At 42.5% G+C, this 20,018-nt stretch overlaps 1 long non-coding RNA gene across 1 annotated transcript in view; it reads right to left on the reverse strand.

Annotated features, from left to right (window-relative positions):
- Positions 1-14,679, reverse strand: part of LOC116976280 — a 45,463-nt gene extending 30,784 nt beyond the window's left edge. Inside the window, exon 1 of the long non-coding RNA XR_004412914.1 lies at positions 14,407-14,679. This is a non-coding gene — a long non-coding RNA (uncharacterized LOC116976280). The remainder of the gene's footprint in view (positions 1-14,406) is intronic.
- Between the last annotated feature and the right edge of the window lie 5,339 nt (positions 14,680-20,018).

Consider the following 20,018-nt stretch of genomic DNA (forward strand, 5'->3'; position numbering starts at 1 on the left):
AGTGAAAGAAGAAAAATTTTATAGAACCCGAGGGGCTACTTTTTCACACAGTGGCTTATGGTATATAGAGTAGGTAGCCGAGGCAGGTACAATAACAACATTTAAGGTATATTTGGGCTGGTGCATGAATAGGAATGGTTTCAAGGGAGACCATTCCTTCTCTCCAGAGATGCTGCCTATCCCACTGAGTTACTGTGTTTATCCTCGATTTAAGCCAGCATCTGCAATTCTTTCCTACACATGGTTTCAAGGGACATGGGCCAAATGCTGGAGAATAGGAAAATGGCTTTAAATGGTCATCTTGAAAGCCCTGTTGTGTGAAAGTGCCTGTTTCCATGCTGTATTTCTCCGTGACTCTATCTTAACCTTGCACTGATTCCAAGAAGTATAGACACATGGAGGTTAATTTATTGCAATTGTAGCAAGAGGCTCAGAATCTTGGCTGGTGAACTATTCAGAATCTCCTTATGACAGCTCAGAAATTATAAGTCAAGTAGTTAAATAAATCTGGAATCAAAATTTACGTGCTTTGCTGTTTGCTTTAATCTGGTTTTCTCTAAATGTGAATCCCATTGCAATCCTGTTGATTCTTAATGACTATTGATGGCTATGTACACCATCCAGATCAAGGGAATGGGCAATGAATGCTGCGTTCACCAGCGTTGTCCACTCTGCAAATAATCATTTTCAGGTTAGTTATTGTGTGGCTTTGTAGCTAACGATATTCCTGTATGCATGTGCTCTAGCTCCTTGACCGTTATCCTTCTAGGTATTAGAGACTGGTGTTTGATGGGCACTGTGGAGGTTACCTGGGTGAGTTGATTTATTGCCGTTTATTTGACCGACAATAAACTGGATCTGGCAAGAATCTTTGCCGTTTTGATCGATTGCTGTGTGATTCCTGCTTGATTTCATGTGCCCGTGAATATTTCAAGGAAACACCTATATTTAACAAGGGCTTTGGATGTTACAATGGCAAAGCCCTTGTTAAATAGATCCAGGGGTTTGATTAAAATACTGAAACTCCAAGAACTTGGCAAATGTTACTGACTTGATTACAAACATTTGATGTGGTTATGTTGAAAAATTAGGTTAGAGTGCATGCTTGCTGGGGTTTTGTTCTGCTTGGAATCATTAGACAATAGACAATAGGTGCAGGCGTAGGCCATTCAGCCCTTTGAGCCAGCACCGCCATTCACTGTGATCATGGCTGATCATCCACAATCAGTACCCTGTACCTGCCTTCTCCCCAAATCCCTTGAAACTACTATCTTTAAGAGCACTATCTAACTCTCTCTTGAAAGCATCCAGAGAATCAGCCTCTACTGCCTTCTGAGGCAGAGAATTCCACAGATTCACAACTCTCTGGGTGAAAACGATTTTCCTCATCACCGTTCTAAATGGCCTACCCCTTATTCTTAAACTGTGGCCCCTAATTCTGCACTCCCCCATGAATGGGTTTCTCGTTGAGGAATGTCCTTCATGGAAAAGGAAACAATCACTACAAATAGTCAGTGTCAGGAAAGGAGAGGCCCATTAAACAAGAAGGCTGACGACCATATGGAGGTTGCTACATCGCAGAACGTATGGGCTGTTTTCACCAGCCAGAGAAAATGTTTGGTATAATAAATGATCCGATTAAGAGGACTGGCCATTGTGTGTACTTTGTCAACTGGTCAGGAAAACCAACAGTTTATGAGCTACTTTCAACACTGCTGGGAATGAATCAGATATTTGTGTCTGGAAAACATGGATAAAAAAAATTAATAGATGGTTTGATGCTATGACATGACTTTGGGGGCACTGGTGTAAGAAAGGACTACATCTGCTAATTTGTGCACAGAAAGAGCCCTCAAATTGTGATGAGATCATGGCTGTGAAGAATAAATATTGACCAGAATTTCAAAGGGAACATCTTGCATTTCGCCATGGGATATTTACTGAGTACCTGCAAAAGGGCAGGTACTGAAGATAAAATTATGCAATAATAAACAAACAGCTTGTTTGAGAGAACAGTTATTTATTTTCTTAAGAGTCCACTAATCCAGTGAGAATAATGCTAGTGTTGAATATTCAGTGAGAGGGCCTGAAACATGGCTATATAAAAACATAGAATTACATTCCAATCTAAAGGAAGTTAGATTTAGACTTCAGACCTCAGGAATTTTAGATTACTATGACCTGATTACAATGTTTGCCAACTCTAAAACAGAGCAAACGTTGAGCGTATATAATATTTTTGAAAGGAAACTTTTGACCTGCGGTCTCTAGCATTTATTTCCCTTAAACCAATTTGAAATGAAGCGAGCATTAAATGAGAAGACCATCCTTTGACTCTTTGTGCCGAGTGGACCTTATTTGCTAATACTGGCACAGTTGTGGAAAGGACACATATAATTGAAGTGTGATTGAATGCCTAGAACTCCAAATGATCCAGAAGCCAACTCTGAGTTAGCCTGCCAAGATCATGGGTGCTGCACCTGGCAAAACATTTGCTTGGCTTGGAAATACATGATATAAGTTAAGGAAGAGAGAATTCAAAAATCCAAATCAGGATTCAAGAAAGACTTGAATCATATTTCATCTTTCACAACCTCAAAGTACCAAAGTAATTTATACTAATTGAAGTATTTTGAAGTGCAGCCATGTCTCGGTACATAGTATGATAATAATAATAAACCACTGCCAACAATGTAAACAATGCCAACAATGATATCCGTCGGGTGGCACCACCGCAGTGGCTGCCTCGCCAGCAGCTCGTCTCTCCTTTCCCCTTTTTTGTTATTTTTAGTGCATCTAAATGTATGTTTTAATGTTTCTCAGTATGTCTTATGTGGGGGGGGGGGGCGGGAATAGAGTGAAACCGTTTTTCTGTCACATACCTGGACGGAGATGAGCCCTTTCTCCTTGTTGCATGTTCGCCACCCTCGTGGCCTACCAACTGGATTGGCGCGGCCTTTCCTACCGGAGATCAGCCCAGAGCTTCAGCAGCAGGCGCAGCGCTGAATTACCATCGCGGAGCCTGGGATCCTGTCGAGGATCGCCAGTGTTGGAGCTCCGTCCAGCGGGGCCTGTGGACTTCGGAAGCCGCGGTCTCCGGTAAGAAGCGGCCGATTCGGAAACTCCAAGCCGCAGAGTGTATTCCAATCCGTTTCGATACCGGAGTTTAAATCATCCCGGCGAGCGGGCCTGTACATCGGCCCGTCCGTAGTGGCGACTGTGGAGGGCTCATGTGCCCGACCACGGATGAACAAAGAGGAAGATGACGGAACTTTATTGCCTTCCATCACAGCGAGAAACGTTGATTCTGCTGTGGTGGATGTTCATGTTAAATTCAATTGTGTATTGTGTTCTTTTTATTCGTAAGGCTGTATGGTAACTCAAATTTCACTGTACCAATTGGTGCATGTGACAATAAATGTGAACTTGAACTAAAAATAAGCAAGCAAGTACGCTTGCTGGAACTTGTGAATGCTGTGAAAGCAAGATTATAATTGAGGGGCTAATGCAAAAGGCTGCAGAGCATGGTGGACTCAGAGCAGTGCATCTCAGGCATAGCACTCCCCACTATTGAAAGTATCTAGATGAGATGCTACCTCAAGAAGGTGGCATCTATCATCAAGGGGCCCCACCATCCAGGTAATTTCATTGTGCCTGTACCTCATCGCACTTATTCATATGGCAATACTTTTGATTTGACTTAACTTGACAATAACTTTAAGGCTATATTCACCAGATACATTGAAAGCCTCTGGAGTTATCATCTCATTCATCAATAAAACTCTCCAATCCCCCAGTGCTGTCACCTTGCATTTGATGTTTGCCTTGGAAGTGAAGCTTGAACTCAGGGCATTCTAATGAATAGTTGTGAGGGAGACGGCGTACAATTAAAAAAAAAGATTTATCAACAAGCAGAGATATATCTAAGACTTCAATGTTAAAAGTATGGAAAGAAGCCATTCTGCCATTTAAGACACAAGAGACTGCAGATACTAGAATCTAGAGAAAAATCTAAACCGCTGAAGACTCTCAACGGGTCAGTACTTAGTGGTGGGAAAAGGAACTGATGATGATTTAGATTACCATCCTTCTTCTGAGTGTTGGAGTAGAGGTGAGATAGCTGGTAGACAGAGTGAGGGGAAGGGATAGAGCAAGAGATGGCAATTGATGGTAGGATACAGGTAAAGAGGCTTGATGGTTGTCAGCAGAAGGGTCTCTACCCAAAGTGGCGTCTGTCCATTCCCCTCAACAAGTGCTGCCTGGCCAGTTGAGTTCCTCCAGCATTCTATCAGTGCATTTCTGAATCAAATCTCATAATCCAAAGTAGCCTCACATTTCCACACTCTTCCCATAATCCTGAATCTTACACTGTTTTGTTCACATTTGGAAATTACTGGCAGAGACCAGCATTTATTGCCTGTCCACGACTAACCATGTGAAGACGATCGTGATCTACCAGCTTGAAGTCCTTCAGTAGAAGGTGCACCTACAGTGCTGATGCTGAGGGAGTTCCAGGATTCAGATACAATGATGATGAAGGAACAGAGATGTACTTTTAGGTCAGACAATGTGTGACATAGGGGGAAACCTACAAGTGGTGCTCCCATGTACCTTCCTAATGGTAATGTTTGTGGATTTGGTGACCATATTAAATTAATTAGCCCTTGAGTTTTAGTTTGGAGTAAGGGATCAAACTGAAGATGTAATATAATAGGAAAATGAATACTTCCTGACTACATGGCTTCCATAATTAAGCTGTGTAGGTATTTGCATCCTGCAAAGCAAACTGGAATAAGGTGTGGAAAGAAAAAGTAAACAAAACTCTTACATGGTCTCTCTTCTTTTTCCCTTTGGTGCCTAAAAGCCCTGTCCCACTGTACGAGTTCAATCAAGAGCTCTCCCGAGTTTAAAAAAAAAATCAAACTCGTGGAAGGACGTAGAATGCACGTAGCGGGTACGTCGGAGCTCGGGGACGTCTCTTTGCGGCTCGTAACACTAACGGCAGGTATTCGGGACACATGGTAAGCTCGGGAAGACTCGTGAAGATTTTTCAACATGTTGAAAAATGTCCACGAGAGCCCCGAGTACCTACGAGCGGCCATTACCATTAAACTCCGAGTTCGAATCAGGGCAAACTAGGGAGAACTCTTGAATGAACTCGTACAGTGGGACAGGGATTTAATTATGCACAGCTTCCCTGCCAAGTGCAAGTAGTTAAGAATCTGGCACATCAAACAGTCGTGTCATAGCTGTTGAAAATATTGTTTGGGATTTTGTTTTCCACTGTTTTTCAGCTGATTTCATTTTTATTGACCTTTGTTTCAGAGACAAACATTCCAGCACAGACAGTTTGGTGGCAGTGCAATTACTGACTTTTTTTGTTCAGTATTTTCCTGTTACTTCACCGATCAACCACCTCCTTCAATTGAACACTCGCTGTAGCTTGGATTTCAGATCACAATGCACCATGTATAATCTCTTGTGAAAGTTGAACTGCTTTTATCTCAATAACACATTAGCTTGATACCATAAAACTCCAAAACCCACTTGCCCATTAATCAGCTTGTCAAACATTAGCATCTTTCATGGGGCTTGATAGATGATACAGACCATTCTCTAACTACCACAGTAATACTTCAGAACTATAGACATATGAGGTGTAAGCCTGGTTATAGGGATTCATTTTATCGTTCATTGAACTGTCTCAGTCCCAGTACATATGACAGTTGAACACTCAACTCATAATTTTCTTCCTCTCTCCCCCCCTCTCCCTCACAATTTTCTTCCTCTCTCCCCCCTCTCACCCCCCCCCCCCCTCACACTCACACCAAGAGCTGCAAACACATACAGACAAGTGCAGATACGCAAGCATGCACACGCAGATCTGTACATGTAGACACACAGATGTAGAAATGCACTCACACCCAGAGCTGCAAATGAAACGGAGACATATAATGGTACACACATGCACATGCACACACGTGTACTTACACAACTAGAACTGAGTGCATGCAGTTGTTGAATCCAGGTTACAGCTCTGAGGGTGTACTGCTTGCTGAAAGTCCTGTCATTTGGATGAAGCATTTTACCATCATCCTTTTTATGTTTAACCACTCAGCCTGAAACCAGAGATCTGTTGTTGGTTTATAACACAAATGAATATGCACACCTATTAAGCATAACCACAGACTGCTGATAAGGGATTATCTTTCAATCAGGTGAATTTTGGGTGGGATTAAGAAGGCCTTGGGTGGCCTGTGTCTGCCATTCCTAAAATAATCACCTCCTTTCTCTTCAAAGTATCATCAGATCTGGCACTAATTGCATAAGTAGATCTAAAACAATTACTGAGGAGATTTTTTACCTTTACTGAGCGGCAACCCTATCGGCCAAAGACATCTTGGTGAACTTACTCCGTGGAGCACTGTGTCAGTTATGCAAGATGAAATGATTTGCGAGGTGAAAGCTTCAACTGCTTGTAATTCCAGTTGTCTCAGTTACCTCGTGCTGTCAAACTTCCAAGTCATCACTGCGGTCATCCGTCTCTGTATCGCAACCTTGCACTGGCCTAAAATTACTTCCAGTTAAGGAATGCTTCAATTTTAAAATCCCCTGCAGTCTTACTCCTTCATATCTCTACAATATTTTCCAGTCGAATAACCTTGCTATGTCTCCAAATGCCTGTTTTCTAAGTTTTTCTTTCCATTACTCATTCAAGGGATGTGGACTTCACAGGCTGAGCCATCATTTAATTGCCCATATCGAAAATGCCCTTGAGAAGGTGATAGTCAGCTGCCTTCTTGAATCACTGCAGTCCTTGACGTGTGGGTATACCCACAATGTTGTTAGCTTGGCAGTTCGAGGATTTTTAACCTAAATCTGTTTCATCTCTCCATTCCTCTTAATATCGCATCTTAAAATCAGTCTCATTGACCAAGTCTTTGGGTGTTTTTTGTCAATATCTCTGTGTATTTCAGTTGTGGCCCAATGAATAGCAGCCTTCTTTCTTTGATTGAGTATTGTAGGTCCAAGTCCAACTCCAGAGACCTCGCAATCCAGTAGAGCGGTGAAGAGATTTTATATTGTTGTGTGTGTTCACCCTCAGATGGGACTTCATAGAAACATAGAAAATAGGTGCAGGAGTAAGCCATCTGGCCCTTCGAGCAACACCGCCATTCAATATGATCATGGCTAATCATCCAAAATCAGTACCCATTCTTGCTTTCCCCCCATATTCCTTGATTCCATTAGCCTTAAGAGCTATATCTAACTCCCTCTTGAATACATCTCTTGAACTCATACGATGCTCCACTCTCTCGTGGATGTAAAAGAGCCAATAACATGATTTGAAAGAAGAGCAAGGGATTTATTCTCAGTGTCTTGGTCAATATTTATCCTTGAACAACATAATTGGCAAAAAAAAAGCAGGATTTCCCAGGCATTGAGGCATTTCTCTTTCCAGGAGTTTCTTATAAACAATTTTGGGTTGCATTCTTTGTAGCGATAATTATGTAATAATGCACTTCAGGGGATCCAGAGGGAACATGAACATTTTTTGTAGATAATCAGGATTTCTTTGTGACGATCCCTGGATGTTCTAGCACAATGGAAGGTGCTATATTGCAATAAGCTGTTGCTGTTCTGATCCTGCTGCTAACCTTGGCAGCGGGCTTGTCGCTATATTTAAGAGTGAGTTAGATGTGGCCCTTGTGGCTAAGGGGATCAGAGGGTATGGAGAGAAGGCAGGTACGGGATACTGAGTTGGATGATCAGCCATGATCATATTGAATGGCGGTGCAGGCTCGAAGGGCCGAATGGCCTACTCCTGCACCTAATTTCTATGTTTCTATGTTTCTAACAGCAGGATGGTGTATCTGGCAATTTTTGATTTCTGGCAAGGGAAACAAAAATAAGTACTATTTCCTCAGCACAGTTTGTCCAGGGAGGCAATTAGAAAGTATTTCTGTTATTTTCAAGGTTTTTTTGTTTTGTTGCTGTCAGCAGAGTAAATCTTGACACCTGTTTTCTCAGGTATGGGGCCTCAGCCCTTTGGGCCAAAATAGGCCCAACTAAACGCACATGTGTCAAGAGCTCCCTGAATAAAACAAGACAATATGAAGAGAAAGGAGATTTATACTAGTCTGAACATGTCATGCCACAGAGTCTTTTGCAGAGACCTTAACCCACAATTAACGTTTGTGTTACATATTCCTTGGATATTGACATTGTTGGAAGATCCAGCATCAACAACCACTCTAAATGCTCACAAACAGGAATGTTCTATGGGGCTGTAGCCTCATTTAACACTCCTCAATTAATAGGAATGTTCTATGGGGCTAGATCGACCAGATTAAGACTTTTAGTTTCATGGTTACCATTAATGAAAGTATAATTTGAATGCTAGATTTATTTAATCACGAAGAAGGGTTGTTCTGAAATGTTCACTTTGTCTCTTTCTCTTTCTCTATCTGACTAGCTATCTGCTATCTGACCAGCATTATCAGTTTTTATTTTTAAAATAATTTATAAATATTTTATTTGTAACTTTTCATTTCATGACATGAACTTTGGATGCAAAGCTAGTATTTATAGCCCACCCTTAATTGCCCTTGAGGAGTGGGTGGTGAACAGCCTTAAGCACTGCAGTCTTTTTGGGGGAAGGTACTCCCACAGCACAGTTGGATTGGAGGTCAAGGATTTAGTTCCATTGATGATTATATTTCACTATATATATAAAATGAATGATTATATTTCCAAGGCAGAAAGATTGGAAACGAGTCTACAAGTGATGGTGATCCCATACATTCACTGTCCCTGTCCTTGCAGGCGGTAGTGTTTGTGAGTTTGTGAAATGCTGTTAGCCATTTGCATTTTGTAGATTGCACACGCTCGACTATGATGCACCAGTGGTACAGGGAATGAATGGTTGTGATGATGGATATAGAAGCAATCAAGCAAACTATGGTATTGAGGTTCTTGAGAGCTTGGCTTCATCCAGGCAACTGGAGAGTGTTGTACCACACTCCTGATGTATTTTAGTGATGAAAAGGATTTGGTGTGTTGGGAGGTAAGTCACTTGCTGCATGATTTCCAGTCTCTGATTTGAAATTGAAGCCATGATATTTATGTAGCTGATTGAATTGAGTTTCTGGTCAGTTCACATCCAGGATGTTGATGGGTGGGGGTTTCAATAAAGGAATGCCATTGAATGTCAAGAGTAGAATTGTAGGATAGTAGAAATATCAAAGAGAATTGTGGACACAGCCCAGGCCATCACACAAACCAACCTCCCTTCCATTGAGTCCATTCATAACTCATGGTGCCTCGGCAAGGCCACCAGCATAATCAAGGAAGAGTCGCAGCCCAGCCAGTACCTTTTCTCCCCTCTCCCATCGAGCAAAAGGTATACAAGTGTGTCCATTCATAACTCATGCTGCCTCGGCAAGGCCACCAGCATAATCAAGGAAGAGTCGCAGCCCAGCCAGTACCTTTTCTCCCCTCTCCCATCGAGCAAAAGGTATACAAGTATGAAAACGCACAGGTCCAGATTCAGTGACAGTTTCTTCCCAGCTGTTATCAGGCAACTGAACCGTCCTCTCATCAGCTAGAGAGCAGTCCTGAACTATCCCTCATTAGAGACCCTCGGGCTATCTTTGAGTGTACTTTACTGGCTTTATCTTGCACTAAAGGTTATTCACATTATTCTCTATATCATGTGTCTGTACACTGTGTATGACTCGATTGTAATCATGTATTGTCTTTCTGCTGACTGGTTAGCACACAACAAAAGCATTTCACTGTAACTCGTACACATGACAATAAACAAATTCCTAATAACTAGGTGTTTATGACACCTACTCTTGAAATGTAAGACACCTGTGGAAGACAGTCATTGATTGGTACCTTTATGGGGTGAATGCTACTTGCCATTTATGAGCCCATCCTGTAAGTGGCGTAGGTCCTGCTGCTTATGAGCATGGGCTATCTCAGTTGCTGAAGAGCTTTGAGTGTAATTGAATATTGATTCTCCCACATCTAATCTTATGATGGAAAGAACACTGTTGATGAAGGTTTAGGACATTTTTCTAAAGAATTCCAACAATGGTGTCTTGGGCTTAGCAAGTGACATTTGAAATTCACAACCTTCTTCCTTTATTCAGTATACAACTCAGCTTTGAAGTATTTTCCTTTTGAAGTCTATTGACCAGTTTTACCACAGTTCTCTGATGCCACTCTTAGTCAAATACTGCTTTGATATAAAAGACAAATGTTCACATCTTACCCCTGGAATTTTGCTGTTTAGTCCATGTTTGGACCAAGGCTGGGTTAAGGCCTGGAGCTGAGAGGTCCTGCTGAATCTCAAACTGGACTTAATTATACAAGTTATTGAAAAGTAAGTGCCAGTCTGAAGAAGAGTTTTACCCCAAAACTTCACTAATTCCTTCTCTCCCGAGATGCTGCCTGTCCCGCTGAGTCACTCCAGCATTTTGTGGCTATCTTCTGTGCCACTTGATAACATTGTTGCCAGCAGGTTCAATGAGTTTAATGCTAATTGAGAGTAGATTAGAAAGCCAGTAATTAGTTGCATTGGATTTGTTCTGCTCTTTGCAAATAGGATATTCTTGGGCAATGTTCCACATTGTCAGGTAGATGCCGTCATTGTACGTGTACTCAAACAACCTGGCTAGAGGCACAGTCATTTCTGAAGTACAGGTCTACAGAATTACTGCTGCGATGTTGGTTGCTGTATCCTGACAGCTGCTATTTCTGAAAGTGGAGTGAATCAGATCGCCTGAAGCTGTTACCTGGGAAGCTGAAGTGGATAATTTTTGTCAAGTGAGTGATGCTTTTTTCTTCCCCCCACACCCCCCATCAGTCTGAAGAAGGGTTTCGGCCTGAAACGTCGCCTATTTCCTTCGCTCCATAGATGCTGCTGCACCCGCTGAGTTTCCCCAGCAATTTTGTGTACCGTGGATAATTTTATCTGCATTTCTGACTGAACATGATTGCAACTCTTTCAGCCTTGTTGTTAGCTCTCACACCAGTCATCATTAAGGATGGCAATATGTTTACTTCTTCCTGCTGGCAGTTTAATTGTGGCAAGACTGCAGGATTAGATCCATTGGTTGTGAGATTCCATGTGTTGGACACTTCAGCGATTTAGCCCATATGTAAACCTGTATTGTGGCTTCTCTAGGTTGGCATATTATTGTGGACGCGCATGGTCATGACTCCAACATACTCTTCTACCCTCCACATTGAACCAGACCCGATAACAATACTATGGTAAGGGATATGGCAGGCTGTCAATTTACAGGTGAAGTACATTTGTACTACTGCTAATGGTTTAGAACACCTCATGGACATTGATTTTTGAGTAGCCAAATCTCTTTTGATTCCATCCTATTAGCATATTAGAAACCTAATTTATACCATTATGTGCCATGTTCCACACAATACAATGGAAGGTGTCCTTGTGTTATAATAGGGCTGTCTGCACAAGGAATGTGTAGTGGTTGCTTCTATTAAGGCAGTGATAGACAAATGAATCGGCCATGGACAGACTAGTAATGATAACGTCATATTATGTGAACTACTATTCCTTATATTAGTTCACAAAATCTGGTTTACTTCCCATCTGACCTCTGTCTCCTTCAGGAGTTGGCCAGCTCAAACCCCTGTCTTACGGTGCGAGTTCACCCACGAGTGATCCCGAGTTTAAAACAAATCAAACTCGTGGTAATCACGTAGAATTAACGTAGCGGGAGCGTCGGAACTCGTAACGCTAACGGCAGGTGCACGGGAAACTTGTTAACTCATGAAAATCCTTCAACATGATGAAAGATTTCCACGAGTCAAATTTACTCTTGAAGTAAAAATTTTAAACTTTGAAACTCATTGTAAGAACGTAGTAGCCCGTGAGTTTACTGTAGCAGCTTGTGAGTCTACCATGGGCACTCTTTAACTCAGCGGGACAGGCAGCATCTCTGGAGAGAAGGAATGGGTGACGGGATGACGTTTCCAAAATTCTGCTGCGTCTTTGTGTTACTCCAGCACTGTGTGTTCACTTTTTGTCAACCAGCATCTGCCCTTTATTGTGTATGACATTATTTGTATCCGTGGCAGTTGATTGTCGCTCCCTTCAGTTTCCCAGGGGGTCGGGACGGGACTGGAGGTGCTACTCTTGGTCTCTCACACCATCTGAGTCTTTGCTACTTCCAATGCTTCTTTAAAAAATGTGTTCAACATGGAGGAGCATGGATTCATCAGCTCAAAGGGGAACAGTAGGTCATAATTAGGAGATTTCCTTGCCTACTTTTGGTCTGAGGCCATGAGATTTCATTGGATCCAGAGTCAATGTCGACTCAAAGGGGCACTATCCTGGCTCTACCTCAGTGTTGGTCTTCTCGCGGTCTGTCCTGTCGATGGGAAAGAACCTAAAAAGGGATTGGATTGAGGAGTCCTGGACACTCTAAGGTAGGATTCTGAGAGAACCATAATGTCATGCTATTGCACAAATCGTTGGTGCAACAGCCCTACCAATTTAGTTACCAGCTGTCTGGGAACAGGATTTTGCAGGATCAACGTGTTGAGAACAACTTTGCTGTGCCCAAATTTACTCTCTGGTCCAATGCCAGCTAATCAGTCAAGTTTCATGAGTTTCTAATGCGATTTGAGCAATTGTTCCTTTGATCAATAGTTCTGGCCATTAAACCACAGGTCCAGTAGCCACATATCATGATCAGATTTCATACTATCCTAAGGCTCCATAATTGCCATGTATGTGAAAGAATGTATGTTCTCCTCAGCTCAGGCACTGAGAAAAATAAAATATCCAGATTTTATATCAGAATCGAGCAGGATTCGGTAGAACACCAAACCATAGTCCAGATATGAGGACATGGTGCCATTTAGCTGTTCCATCTTGTTCCTCCATTCATCTCTGGTTGTTGTTTCAATTCCATCTGTTCTCTCTGCTCTGTAAATTGCCCCCTTTAATTACAAACCCATATTAAACCTAATTTTGAAATTTCCAATAGATTATTCCCTCCTCCTTGGTGCTCTTTGCTCCAGATTTCTACTGCCCTTCATGTGGAAAAAAAGTTGAATGGATCAGTTTTAATTTTCAGATGATGCTTTCCTGATTATTAGCTTGCCCACCAGAGGGACATGGTCCATAGGGAAATAACAAATTCATCAGCTCTTTAATACTCAGCTCGATATTTCACCTGTGTCGTCCATTGCAAGTATTGATAAGTCTTTGAAGAAATTCCTGTTTGTGAGGTTGTGCAGGATGAGTAAGAGATTCCCTCTATCACACAGAGAGCTACCCACTGTGTGAAGGAAAGCTTCCGAAATTGGCTTTCTCTAAAGTTGCATTTGCTTCCTGCCTTAGCACCACAGTTTGAATTGAATTCCTCATTTATTTTGCATTGTTTAATTGTCTGTATTTCCCCCATGGCACATTTCACAGTTTCCTTCATGGGAACTCAAGTTTTTCTAATCCTTTAATCAAAAAAGCAGGCCTGATGGCTGCTTTCCTGGAAAATATTCAGAGAATAAATGCTTTTCAAGTTTGTGCCTTGATGATTAAAAGCCGATATATATCAAAAAATAGCTTGACACTAAGCCGACTGAAGATAAAGTTAATGGAAGAATGGAATCCCAGTTATAGAGCCACAGAATTATAGAATTGTTATAGCCTAAGAAGGGATCATTCGGCTCATCAAGTCTGTGCAATGATCCCTCTAGCCCATTCCACCCTGCTTTTCCTCAGTGCGCTGTTAATTATTCCCTCTCAATTGCCTATCTAATTTCCTTTTGAAGCCACAGACTGATTTGTGTTCCATTTCCCCTGTAGCCAGTGAGTTCAACTTACGATTCCCTCAGAGTTAAGAAGTATTTCCACCAACGTATCTTCTTGATTCAGACCACTGCCTTATGATATCCATTAGAAATTCATTAAATTGGAATTTGGATTAAATTAATCAGAACCCTCATTTCAGTAAGGAGAGATATTCCACAAACATGTAAAGACACAAATAATGATGAAAATAACATTAGCTACCATTATGTTAGTTCTTATGTCGGAAGGTAGGAATCACTTGACAAAACTATATCAAGGTTCATCTAATTTGCATTCAAAGATCCTCAAGATCACAATGATAATTGAGTTGCGGCCAATCCCAAAAATCAATCAATTTCACTGAGTCTACAGCTAGATCTAAGCCCCAGTAATGAAACCCCAGTGGGGGAAGTATTGGGAACCAGAGGTCGACAGTTCTCATTACCCTCAAGCCATGACATGCCCCACACAACAAGAATGAAATAACTCACGCGCTGTACTCCAACATATCTGTGAAAGTAACTCCGTCGCATTTCAACTTGAATGAGTAAACTTCTTACCTTTGAGGTTAGAAATAAATTAACGGTAGACACAAAATGCTGGAGTAACTCAGCAGGACAGGCAGCATCTCTGGAGGGAAGGAATGGGTGATGTTTCGGGTAGAGACCCATTAGAAATAAATTACTTCTTCAGTCCCGTGATAGTGCAAATACAACCAGAGGCACAAGGTAGTGGAGATGAACCACTTTATCCACAGTTGTGACTTTTAGTAAAGAGGGCTCTCGATTGCTGCAGCGCAGTGTGCAGAATTTGGCGCTGCCTTCTTACTCTTCTCATGAGATGTCATCAAGGCATCATGCAGCCCACACTGCCGCATTGTTAATTGGCAAATTCATTATATTCCCATGTTTCCTCTGTTTTCACTCAATAATGCCATGTGTTTCCTGCATTACAACAGTGACGAAATTCCAAAAGGACTTCATTGGCCTGAAGGTGTTTTGGGATATGCTGACATCACCCAAGGCACTTTCCAGAGGATACGGTGCAGATCTCAGCAACAATTACTGCACCAGGATAAGCAAACCGTTCAAACATTTGAATCCCTGATGAGATACGGGACAGATTAACGCATCATCAATGGGAGGTAACACACAGTCAGTATTATTTTCCTGACTTCTTATCAAGCCGCTGAGAATGTCTTGGTAGTTTCTCATGCGTTGTCTTTCCTCTTGTTGTTGACCACCAATTAATTTAACCAATTGGAAATCTGAGTAGTGGGATATCTGTGTCTGAGTTCTGTCTCTTGACCTAATGTTGCTTGACCTCAATTCCTATATTTGGCTGACAAAAATTTGGGCACATGCACCCCAATTCTAGATGCCGGTTTGAGCTCTTTGGGTCTCTTTCTTCGCCAGAGACTAACATCTTGCTTCAAAATACCCTCCCCTGCTAATATTTTCAGTGCAATAGTCTGAAACAATGTGACAGGGAAATGGCTCTGAATCCTATCTCCTTCACAAACCATGAGCAAACTGCAAACTACAAAATTAGATGATAGTGGTATTCAAATTCTGAATGTCCACATCTCCTTGGCTGGTTTCCATTAAATATCCAGTATAATAGTTCCTGGTAACAAAACCACTCTCTAATTCCCATCTGCAAACAGTAAGATCTGCCACACCATATCATACACCCCTGAACTCCCCTTGAATCCAGGAGCTCATTGGGTAACACAGCTAATAGAGCCACTGCCTCACAGAGCCAGCAATCTAGGCTCAATCCTGCTTTTTTGTGGAATTTCCATCTTTTCCACAGGAGTTTGCCCTGGTGGCTCCAGATTCTTCCTACATCCCAAAGACATGTAGGATTGGCCACTATAGATTTCTCATGTATGTAAGTGTGTGGTAGCATCCAGGGTAGTTGATGTGGGGAGAATAATCAGCAGGGATTCCTTAGGTTAGTGTAAATTGGTGGTTGATGGTTTGCATGGAATCTGTGGGGTGAAAGGCTTGTCCCATGCTGCATGTCCCCATGACATATGATTTCATGATACTACGACAACACTTTTATGTATCAAGAATGGATGTAAAGTCTGAATATGTCTGCCTGGATCAAGATTAGGTAGCTCACACTTGATATTCAACGTTTTGAGCTTTTGATCTTCAGGCATCCAGCTTTAAAGCGTCTTTCCAGTTCCATCAACATTTGGCCAAAGTGCATGAATGGAACACTCCATGTCACATTTAAGACAGGCCAAAATCACAGAATATCAAGAGGCGACTTGGCCATTTGAATGCATATTGATTCACTTTATAGCAATCTATTCCATCCCTATATCTTTCTGTTCTTTCCCATGGCCGTGCAACTTCTCAGAATATTATTCAAAGGATTATTTCAGATCAACAATGATCTCACTGTTTAGAAGGGGGCTCACACTTACCTCTGCTAATATTTCTTAAGCTCTGAGGTGCCATTCGAATTCTTCCTGAAAGCACCAAATCATTATATTCCCCCCCCCCCCCCCCCCCCCCCCCCCCCAAGTCCTGAACAGTAAATGCCAGAATATAATCATCTTCCGCTTAATAAAAATCTAGTCCCCTTATGTTTTATGGTCTTCTGAAGTTGTGTCTGGGTCTTGAACTGCTAACTATGAACAGCAGCTTCTCTCTATCCTATCTGATGAAGTTCTCGCTCCAAAGATGCTGCCAGAACAGCTGACCAATTCCATCGTTCTCTGTTTGCAGTCCTTTCTACAGTTGATGCTTATCTGAATCATTGAATTCCTTGGAAGGGAGAATCCCGATGAACCAATACTCACAATTTATTTATGTTCTGAGATTCAATAAATCATTGCAGGATGTACTGGCGAGAGGCATGGATAAGATAAGTGTAAGAGGAAAATTGCCAGGCTTGTAAAATTTAAAAGGAATTTTTTGTTTTTTCCACAGGATAGTTGAGATGAGGAACAGACTCTGCTAATGAATGATTTATGCCGTGAAAAGCTTTTAAAACAGAAGCAATTTAAGATGCTGCTTCACAAGCGGAGCAAAGATCTGAGAGATGTGAATGGAGCTGCAAGTACAATACTGAAAATAACGGGTTGACATTAACTTGTTGCCAGTTTATACAAAAGATGATGGGAGTTAGGCATCTGTCCGGTGGACTCGATTATTACTGCATCCCTTTCTGATTTACCCAGTTCATCAAAAACTCTGCTGCTTGTTCACCCATCACATCTCAGCTGTCTGACCTGCTCTTTCATGACGTCTTCAATCCAGGTCTGTGTTCTTGGACATCTGGCATTTCTTCCTCTCCAGCAATGGGCGATGTGCCTTCAGATCCTTCATTCTCTCTCTATTTTGCTTTGCCTCCATCACATCTCTCCTGCTTAAAGACATACTTTCATTTTGACAAAACCTTTGGTGAATAATCTTTCTTCATCCTTCATTCTTCATTCAGTAAAGAATGTCTTTTTCCTTTTGTGCTAAACATGAATTGTTCTTTTGAAGAGTTTTCTGTTCTTTACAATGCTCGAAGCACCATGTAAATGGAAGTCGCTGTGCAGTCAGGCACATATAGGCATTGCTCCCTCATCTCCCAGTACTTACATGTGTCATATCTTTCCACTTCCCTGATCTGCTGCAATTAACAAAAGGTCTGAGTTTGAGTTTAGTTTATTATCACGTGTACCGAGGTACATTGAAAAGCTTTTGTTGCATGCTAAACAGTCATCGGAGAGACAATACATGATTACAACCGAGCCATCCACAGTGTACAGCTACAAGAAGGTTAAACAAGAAGGAATTGTTTTAGACCCTAACTTAGTCTATATCAGGTCAATCAAGTGTATTGTCATATGCACAAGTACAGTGAGGAACAGGTGCAAGACTCATCTAAAATTAAATTTCTTGCCTCATTTTGATGTGACCCGCATCAGGGCTTTTCACAGTAATAGTGAGGGATCATTTGGGGATGGATGGGGAATGGAGTGTGCAGATCATGGGTCGGGTAACACTTGGCTGTTATGTGAAGGTCAGAAGGAGGTCATTGCTTATCCACTGATCTCTCCCTCAGCTATGCTACTCGGTTCCCACTCAACCCACTGCCACCTCCACCATGGCCTCAAACGTGGGTGTCCACAGGAATCAACAAGGGCCCCCCATGCTTTTGATTAACAAGCGGAAGGGGTTTGATTTCAGTTTTAAGATGGCTAACTGGTACGTGTGGAATGTATTTCCATTGCTTTGTTGTACTTCCGGTGGCGCTGGTGTCAGCAGCCTCCACCTACAGCCCGGTATCTTTTTGTTTTTTTTGTTTATTTAGTTATGTAAAAGTGTGTTTTTTTGGTGTCTTTATGTGGGGGAAGAGGGCACGGTAAGGGGGAATACCGTCCTTCAGCCGCTTCCTGGTGAGGACGCGACTATTATTCGAGTCGCGTCCTCTTCCTCCCCCCCCCCCCCCCCCCCAGCGGCCTACCTACTGGATTGGCGCGGCCTTTCCTGCCGGGATCGACCAGAGCTCCAGCAGCGGCGGGACAGCGCTGTAACATCGCGGGGCTGGCGATGCCTTACCGGGGATCGCCATCTGGAGCCCGGAGTGCTGGACCTGCTGCACCAACATCATGGAGCTGCGGTTTGCGGGCTCCCAAAGCGGGCGGTGCTGATAGACAACGCGGGGTCCTGCGACTCCGCCCGGCTCGGCCTGCGGAATCGGGAGCTGCGGACTCCGGCTGCGGGAGGTGGCTGATCGGGAGGTCCGGGCCGCTGAGGAGGAGGATGTTCACCGTCGGGGATCGGCGTCGGCGTTCCACCAGCCTGAGGGCCTGAACATCGGGCCGCCCGGGGCGGCGACTGCGGGTGCTAGGAAGGCCTCGACCACGAGTGAACATCTGGGAAGAACGGAGGGGAGGCTGGCTGGACTATGGTGCCTTCCTCACCTTGGTGCCACTGTGTTATGTTGTGTCGTGGACTTTCAGTGTTTGTGCTTTTTTTTCAATTCTATTTTATTTTTAATATATTTTATTATTTATTATTATTTATTTATTTATTTTTATGATACTGTCTGTAAGGGAAATTCATTTCGTTGTCTCTAACTGAGACAATGACAATAAATTTGAATACAATACAATATAATACTTGGCCTGATTTTGACACATTGATAGATTTGTAGATTCATAAAGTCATATTGCATGGAAACAGGCATTGTGGCCCAACTCATCCATGCCCACTAGGATGCCCATGTATACTAGTCCTATTTGCCTGCATTTGACCCATATCCCCACAAACCTTTCCTATCTATCAGCTGTTCAAAACTGAACGCCTCCGGAACTCACAAGGAACCACCAAGACCATACCTGGTTGGCAGTGAGAAGGAGGCCCTCCCCATCAGATCCTAACAGGATACTAACCCCCATTGCACAACTACCCTCAAGATGACTACCATGCACAAGAGATGATCGTTCAACTTTTTGTTAACTTGCTTTTGTAAAGAAGGTCTGAGAAAGGTCTTTATCAAGGTTTATCCCGGGCAGCAGCATAACAGAGTTCTCTGCTATCTATGGGCCATTCTTACACTGAAACAAATATCAACTGCTGCTGGAAGATCATCAACTCCATGAAAGATGCCCTTTGATTTGCCCTAAACCTGATCGCCACCCGGTGGAAGGAGATGTCAGTAAGCAAATGCTACTACTGGCATAGTGTTGCCGACTGATGCACCAGTCATTGCCTCCAGCTCTACCCACTTCTAATTTTTCCCGAGTTAGTTTCATGGGCACAGCTATTGATGCCAGCTTTGTTACAAATTCCAGCTTAATTTAATGATTTGAATGGTGGGATTTGAACGGACTTTGGATCAATGGTCCAGAGCCTGGCTGCTCATCTGGTAACTTAACAATTTGGCTGCAGTATCCCTTAATTCCATTGAACTCTTTTCCATCCTGTCGAGAGTACAGATGGTGCACATTTTAATGACCCATCTGAAAGGCGGCATTTGCAGCATTGGAGAAAACAGTCTGGAATTCAGCCTTTGGAATTAAAAGCAGGATATTCTAAGCACACAGTCAACCATGTCTGAGACATGAAAAAAACACTTATCCAGCAATGATTCATTATCACCCAATATTTTTTCATTGTATGTATAATGACTGGAACTATCAAAAATGGTCAAGCCA

The sequence above is a fragment of the Amblyraja radiata genome, chromosome 8, assembly GCF_010909765.2.
Source record: "Amblyraja radiata isolate CabotCenter1 chromosome 8, sAmbRad1.1.pri, whole genome shotgun sequence".
In the NCBI taxonomy this organism is placed as follows: domain Eukaryota; kingdom Metazoa; phylum Chordata; class Chondrichthyes; order Rajiformes; family Rajidae; genus Amblyraja; species Amblyraja radiata.